This window comes from Teleopsis dalmanni, chromosome 2 (assembly GCF_002237135.1).
Source record: "Teleopsis dalmanni isolate 2A chromosome 2, ASM223713v2, whole genome shotgun sequence".
Lineage (NCBI taxonomy): Eukaryota > Metazoa > Arthropoda > Insecta > Diptera > Diopsidae > Teleopsis > Teleopsis dalmanni.
This window is the reverse complement of record NC_051847.1, coordinates 197,115,659-197,124,099: the sequence shown is the minus strand read 5'-3', so window position 1 is coordinate 197,124,099 and position 8,441 is coordinate 197,115,659. Positions and strand designations below refer to the sequence as shown.

General features: G+C 27.3%; 1 protein-coding gene across 1 annotated transcript in view; it reads right to left on the bottom strand.

Annotated features, from left to right (window-relative positions):
* The window catches only part of LOC119676513 (probable basic-leucine zipper transcription factor N), a 94,519-nt gene that overhangs the window by 11,402 nt on the left and 74,676 nt on the right, over positions 1 to 8,441 (bottom strand). The gene's annotated exons all lie outside the window — the stretch shown is intronic.

Below are 8,441 nucleotides of genomic sequence, written 5' to 3'. Positions count from 1 at the left end.
TAAACTTACACACAACAAAAAAAAGGAAGGAGCAAAAAAAATGGAAATTGAAATTTAAATAAAAATGAGAATAAGAATTCATGTAAGTTTGTGTTTGTGTGGTAGTATGCTATAGTTTTGTGTGTGGGTATGTGTGCGTGAAAAGCGAGCGTATAAAATATTAAAAAGAAGTCAATGTGTCCTTTTAAGCTTTTTTGAAGCGCTTTAATAGCGCTTTTGTAAGTGCATTTTTTAAATCCTTTTTCAAATTTTTTAGTTGGCTCACTTATTTTACATTAGTTCGGTGTGATGGCTGGCAATGTGTTTTTGTTGACTACTCATGAGTCCGTGCGACGTGTCCCTAAAAAGGAAATTTTTATGCAAAACTTGGAACAAAAAAAAAGTATCCTCAACAATTTTTAAGTTCGCTGAACTTATTTCTGGCTTTTGTTATTCAAACTAAATAAATTTTGTAAAAACTTTTTTGTAAAGTCATTTAAAAACAATTTGAAAATTTGTTAGAAAACTTAAGAAAACTGCTTTGAATATTTCCGATTTTTCCTTTGTTTTTCATTTTCAATTTTTTTGAAAAAGTTTTACCTAAGTTTCTAAAAATTTCTTTTTAACAATTTTCTTTTTCATACAAAAAATAAAAATAAAAAATTTTGAATGAAAATCGAAATTATTGATTATTTTTTTTGTATTTTTGTAGATATGCCCTTAACTAACTTTACTTTTAATAGCAATAAATTTTATTTCAATAGTTTTGAAATTTTTTCTGCCTGATTAACTTGCATATTGAGTTAAAAATACTATTCTTTTTTAAAAAACTTTTTTAATATTCTTATATCGTACAGAGAAACTATACATTTCTTTTTAAGAAAAAGGTTTTTTCGAGCAGTAGTGAACTACAACAACAAAAATTCTTTTTTATATTATTTTAATTAATTGAATTTTTGGTTGACCATACAGCTGTTTCAAGTATTGCCAAATACACATCATCAGTGGTCATAGAAATAATTCTTGCATTATTATTCGTAGATAATTTTTTGAGATTGCAAGTACCAGTGAATTATCTCTTGCCCTGACAAATTTTAAGCTTAGAGTCAGGGTACCTTAACCAACTTACCCAAAGTCGTACTTTTTTTGAGTAAAGATTGAAAATTCTAATCATTGTTTATTTTAATCATGGTATTTATTTTTAATAATTGTAATTCAAAATAAAAGTTTTCCAAAAAAAAAATTATTACATATTAATATGTGTTATATATTAACACTTAGATCTATCGAATCCCTTTAGAATTAAGGATTTTGAAGGTTTTCTAAAAGAAATTACACATATAATTTTATACTTGTAAAAATTTTAGTAGTTGAAATAGAGCATTAGATATGCTAAACAATCTATGCCACACTTATGTAATTTTCAAGCACTATTGCGGTGCATCAATAGTTAAAGCTCACTACACATGATGAATTCTGCAGATTAAAAATTCGTATCCATGAATGCTGCTTGATTGTGTGTGCGTGTTGGGTTTTGTCTATGTTCAGCAAAGTAAAAGACATTTAACATTTATTTTGTTATTCATTTTTTCCATTCTGTTATTGCGAATAAACTGCCCTTATAAATGTAGTAGAGAACATATCAGAAACTAACAGAAGAAAAATATTGTGGACGTATTAGTTTCATCACCTTTTCATCAGCACCAAAGCATGAGTGAAATTTCGACTAAAAATAGAAAATTGTGTGAAACTTTAAATAAAAATTAATTCTAAACTTCAATTTTAATCAAGTCTGGTTAGCGCCAATGAGCATGGACCAAATATATAGGTCAGTAAGCTTAATTCAATTGCATAAAATACATTGGGATGGACACGAAAATGAACAATTTAAAAACCTCAAAAAAAGCAGTAGATGGAACGATTAGGTAACATGTAGTAGATGATATCCTAGGACTGAGTCTGGTAAACTAAAGATTTCTAATTGAGTGATGTAAGCTTAGTGATGAAAGCAATGGTTCAATCCAAGCTGTAATAATAATTTTATTATATAATTTTAATTTCAACTTTTTTTTTGGTATATTGGTAGAACAATTTTTAATAATTATTGATTAGTCGTTGTGTAATTTATTCACAATTTTAGTCGTTAAAGTAAACAAAGGTATATTTACGTATATTTCAACTAGGAAAACCAAAATACAAAAATTTATACTTTATATAAATATATATTATATAAATTATATTATTTAATTAACAAGGATAAAGATGGCTATATTTCAACTTAAATTATACCAACAATTGTTCATATTAAATCAAATCTAATAAAAGATTTATACATTTTAGATATGATGGAAAATATATATTTATGCACGCATTGCAATAATTTTATGCACGCATTGCAATAATAAAAAAATTGTTGCAGACAAGCACTTCAGTTCTCATTTGTAGTACTTTTTTTATTAATTGTAAGAATCTTTTTTTTTGGAAAACTTTTATTTTGAATTACAAAAATTATTATAAATAAATACCATGATTAAAATAAACAATGATTAGAATTTTAAATTTTTACTCAAAAAAAGTACTATTAAGTACTATTAAGGTCTATTAAGTTCCTACATAAAACTTAGAGATGGAATATTCTAACCCCTTTACCGCGGGGATGAAATATGAATGCATCACTAAATAGTTGTTCAATTTTAGTTTCCCATAACTAAAAATATAATTCAGTAGATTGAAAGTAGATTGAATGTTATTAGAAACTCAACACCAATAATACAATACGCAGGGTATTAAAAATTCTTGAAGCTGACAATAAATTCTTTTCTACGTTTCTAGTTCAATCTATCTCTTTAAACTTCCTATAAGTATTGTAGGAAAAAATATTTTATAACACAGTACATATTAAAAATATTAATAAAATTATTTTATTGATTAGTTGAAACTACTTATAACTATTAAATATTTTTATTTTATAACTTTTTTAATATGTTGTCGTATTTTATTGTGAGGAGTATAATATATCGATGTGCTTCACATAGTGAGCTAAAGAGTTCACACATAACATTTTACCATATACTTTATATAATCAATATATTTATATACATATATGCATTTTTAGTTTTATTAATAACATAAACTTTTATTTTTTTCATTTTAGGTAAGCTCCACGGTGCGGTTTATATTACTGTTTTTATAGATACAATTAAAAAATTTACAGGTAAAACAATATTAATACATAAAACAGTATGATACTCTTGGAGTTTATTGTTGTGATGTTATAGTATCATAAAATATTTTAAAATTTTTTATGAAGTTTTCTACATGAAATTTTAAGACTATATTAATATATTTTATGAAGTTTTTTATATTTGTTTTTATTAAAATTAATTTAATTTATAGAGTACATTTTACTCTCTAACTCTTGCTCCAAATTATTTAAATACTTATTTTCAAGTATTTATACTAAAAACAGATTGAATTACATCGTTTAAGTAAAATGAATAAAATGAATCTCCATAAAATTAAAGGGTTTAAAGTTAAAGACTTTGAAGATGATAATTAGTTTTGCAAGTTATAAAAGACAATACTCTATCTCTTATTCAAATCTGATTTATATATGTGAATTAAGTTTATAATGATAATTATAATTTATAATTTAATGTGATTTATTAAATTTTGTCATCTGTAGAAACTTAGAAATTATATAACATATGTATTTCTTTGCTTTATTAAAGTTGATCTACTATTAATACTAGAACTTAGAATTGTTAACTTTAACTGTAATAACCATTAGTAAATGTACTATTCATTGCTTATGTTAGGGTTTTGCCAACTATCTTCTATGTTTTTTATGAAAGAGGTATTTAGATCTTTCCTATGAAACGTAATAACAAAGGCTTTTGTTTATATTTTATAAACTTTTCTCTCTCTCTCTCTCTGTTCATCTCTTATTCAAAGTAGACTTTCTGTCAGGATAGATCTCTTCGTATATCGCAAGTACAAATTAAAATTTTTCTGCCTTTTTTCCAAATTTAACTAAGCAGCACTTCTACATTAGGATATTCCATATTTCCTTTGAAATATGAAAGATGATTATTGCTGAAGTTCATGTAAAGAAACAATATCTTTTGTACTCTATTTACATGACAAAATTTAATCATGAACTCGGGGTATAGATTAAATCGGCATTTACATATTAGTCAAACTCATCATAATTGACAAAAAGCAATTGAAAAGAAACATAGGAGCTGAAGATCATATTATTTCATAGCAGAAAAGTGATGAAGTTTCCTAAAGAACAAAGAGCTCCAAGGAGCTCCAAGAAAAATAGGAATTAATTTCTGTAAACTTTTCTCGTTAATCGTTTTAAAAACAATAATTAACACCAGATATAAGATATACTTTTGGCTCCATAAATGGTCACTTTATCAGTAACATTATGGAAGAGATTTCATAATAGTAATATTAATAGTAATTAATGTCATAGTTAGTTGGTTCTTCTGATTGTCCAGCTTTCTGTTCTGTCTGAGAAGTACCTATGCACAATTTTATTACCATACACGCTGATATGATATACTTATTTTTAAAACCGACATGTAGGGTTGATAATGATTATTTCTGTAAGTTATATTTTTGTATATATCAAAATGTCCACCAAAACTTGTGGATTTCATATTAAAAATCTTGATTACTTTTTTTTTGCAATAGGTAGAATACATCGAGTGTTACTTTGTGAGGCTGGAACCCATTAAAACTACTTTTTAGGAATGGCTTGAGAGGATTCCAACTAGTAGACTGTAAAAAACACTTTGCTGGGAACAAATTTCAGTGAAATTGTTTTTAATTTTTGAGTTGTTACGTCGAAATTATTTTAAAGTCGGTTTTATTTTTTTACTTCTGGTATATATTAATACGTATTTCGTATTATCAGGAGAATTCCTAATATTCCTAATTTTAATATTTCAGTACTCAGGGTGTGAAACATAAGAGTCTTAGTATTTAAAGTGTTGACATTCCCAGGTCTTGTTATTTATATAGAAAGTGTTCAGTTTTCTTTATTTTTTCCCTTTCTTCTTCTTGGCATGGATGCTTAATGTTCAATAGATTGTAACACCTATCAACCGGTTTTACCTATCCTGTCGATGTTTGTCTTTTTTTTTTGCTAATAAAAGTATTTCCATTCAATTTAATGGCATACAGCTTCGACATCAAGTTAAATTTTTTTCCCATAAATTAAAACAAAATAAGATATATTCCTTTTGTGCTGTTTTTTTGTATAAAATCTTTATAATTCCTTATAGGGTAACGCAAATATGTACATAACATTATAGTGTTAAGAATTTTAATTTAATATATTTATATATAATGTTTGTTTTTTTGTATTGATTTAAGGAATATAAAAATCTTAAAAATCTCAAAGCTAGGCAGTCTTTTTTATATTTTACCTTAAGCAATATAATAAAAAAGGAGCTTTAAATTCAATATTTATAGACTATCTTTAATAAGGTCTCAAAGCAAAAATCAGACAATAAAAACGAGGAACATCAAACGAATTGATTGTATTTCTTTTAATTACTTAATTAAGTTGAAATTGTGCGCGCACTTAAACATAAAATTGTACAATAGGGACTGACAATGCCAAAGAGTAGACAGTCAGTCAGCCAGACAGACAATCAGACAATCGCATAGACAGGACAGACAATCCAATAAAGTTCGCCTGCGGATGTTAAAAAAAAGTAGCTATAAAATCGCATAAATTTTAAAGATACTTTGTTCGGAACTAATTATGCGCACGGATTGTTATTTATAAAGCAATGAGCGCGAGCAAGCTTAAGTAAATAGAATTATTTATAGCGTTCTCCATAAAAGGAATCAATCATAATGTATTTAAAATTCACTTAAGTGAGTATGGTGAGTGAGTATGGAAAGAAAAAAATTTGAAATAATTACAAAGTAAAATTTAAGAATGAAAATGTTAATGTATTTAATAAACTAAAGGAAAATTGTAATTATTGTATTTATAAATACATAATTTATATTGCTTTTAATATACAAAAACATAGCAACTAGCAAATTTCCTTTGTGGATTAAAATAATCTTTAATTAGCCTTTATTTGAGTTTGTTGTGTAAATAGTTTAATTAACAACATTTAAGCCGGGCCAATTGTAAATATAATGCCGCATTTGTAAATAATGAAATACTTACTCAATACAAATTTGCATTAACACTTCAACTATCAAATTTCAACTGCTCCTACATAAATTAATTATTAAATGAATAAAGCATAGGCGTAGTTAGGAAAGTATACCGGGGGCTATCAAACAAGACCATAAAAAGAGAGAAAACAATTTTCAGCTCACAATCTCTTAACTCTTACAATAATATATCATGACTACACTTTTAAGATGGGACTTATGTCATATGTACCACTCCCCTGACTACGCCCATGGCAGTAAGTTGTTGGCAGTACAAGTGTTTGTGGTCAATTGCGGCAATTAGACTGCTTTCCAATTTATTTTGAGTTTAGAAAGCGAAAGCAATCTTTCAGTTTCTTAGTGTTAAGAGTTTTGTAAGCTCATTTCGGGTTTATTTGTTTATTAATGCATACCAAATAAGATACAAATTGTTGTGCAAAATACAAGATGCAAAATCATTTAGAAAATTACTGAGATTGTGTGGTTTACAAAAGTTTTGTTTTCCAAAATCCATTAACTTCAGTCATGTTCAAGCAAAACAATAATGGCTACGCAAACTTAGAAAGTTATGGCACCAAAAAAAAAAATATGTGAAATTTTCTTAACTGAGAAAAGTTAAAAGTTTTCATAAAATTTTTATATTCTGTGGTTTGGTTCACTGAAAAATAATTGAGAATAAAATTGTTGCTAATTGTTAACTTTTAAAAGAAAACAATACACAATCAGCGAAATGTCCATAGGTAAGGGGTGCTCACGACAATGAGCTCAAATTGTAATCTTGGGAAAAACAAGTGTAATTTGAATAATTAAATTCAGAAAATTGCTTAAGTAAACCATTTAGGCCAAAAGTTTCTAAAAATTAATTATGAGAACTTTGCAGTTGAGTGAGACCATTACTATTGAGAAAAACTGGGGTTTAAGAAATTTTTACAGTTAAGTTAATGAAAAATAAATACCTTTAGGTTTTATGTTGTTACTGAGAAATAACTAGAAATAAAAAAATGACTAATGATGTGTCAAAAATATATGACCAAGGAGAAAACTGAGAATTCAAATTTCTTATTTTGTTAAAGACTCTAATATACAAACAGAATATTCCATTGAAATCATCAGCTAGTATATCAAAGTTAAAACGTCTAAGCCATTTTGCAAAATAGTTGGTTATCCCAACAAATCGGTTTTTAACTCCATTTGGAAGTATTCGAACGACGGTGGGAAGATCTTCCATATTTATAATATAACACAATACTAATAAGAGTTGGTAAAGAGATTTTTACGCTGATTTAAAAATCCTTGTTATAAATGGAGAAAATTTATATTCGTTTATTCAGTTTATATAACAACTAGGACGATTAGTATGTATTGATCTGATTTCAATTTATCTTATAATTGATCAAGTTTTGTTACCAAAAAGTATGTGTGCGGAGTTTTCTTCGCATAACTCAAAAAATGATAGAGTAGTTTGAATTAAAGGAGGCAAACGAACAGAGGGATAGGGCTATATAAACTTAACTCATAAAGTTGATCAAGTATATATATATTTTATGGTTTTTACGACGTTTCATTGAATCCGCTGCAAAAATCTTGACAAAATAAAGATAAAGATAATGTAGATTGCCAGGTCCTTTCAGTGTCTAACAAATGAGGCGCACTCAAACGAAGGAGTAAAATACTTACGCGTTACCAACTGTAAGCTGGACAGAATGAATTACAAATACATGACTTCGGCGTGTCAACAAAGAGACAGAAATATTAGAGACAGTAAAAAGCCGAAAGTTGGAGTTTTTTGGTCATATTCTGAGGCATCCGGAAAAATATGGCCGACTGAAATTAATCATTGAAGGCAGAATTGAAGGCAGACGTGTTCCTGGAAGACGAAAGATATCATGTCTGAAGAATTTACGTAAATGATTCAATAAAAGTACAAGATTACTTTTTCGAGATGCTGTAGATAAAGTCTAAATCGCAATGTTTGCCAACACTCAAAGCGGACAAGGCACCTAGAAGAAGAAGAAGAAATTACGAACTGTATTAATCTACAGTTTACAAAATCCCTCTGTCTTAGTATGCTTCTATTAGCATTCATTCATGGATTTCTTCTCTATCGCTTTCTGTGAGTTTTTTCCCATTGTTGTCGTTTCTGGGTTATGACATATTATCAACGCTTAAGACTTTTTTGATGAACTCTCTTCCATATTTTGCTACACTTAAAATTATAAAACACATTAACGTATGTCTTCCTCATTTACTCAGATAATACGAACTTACAA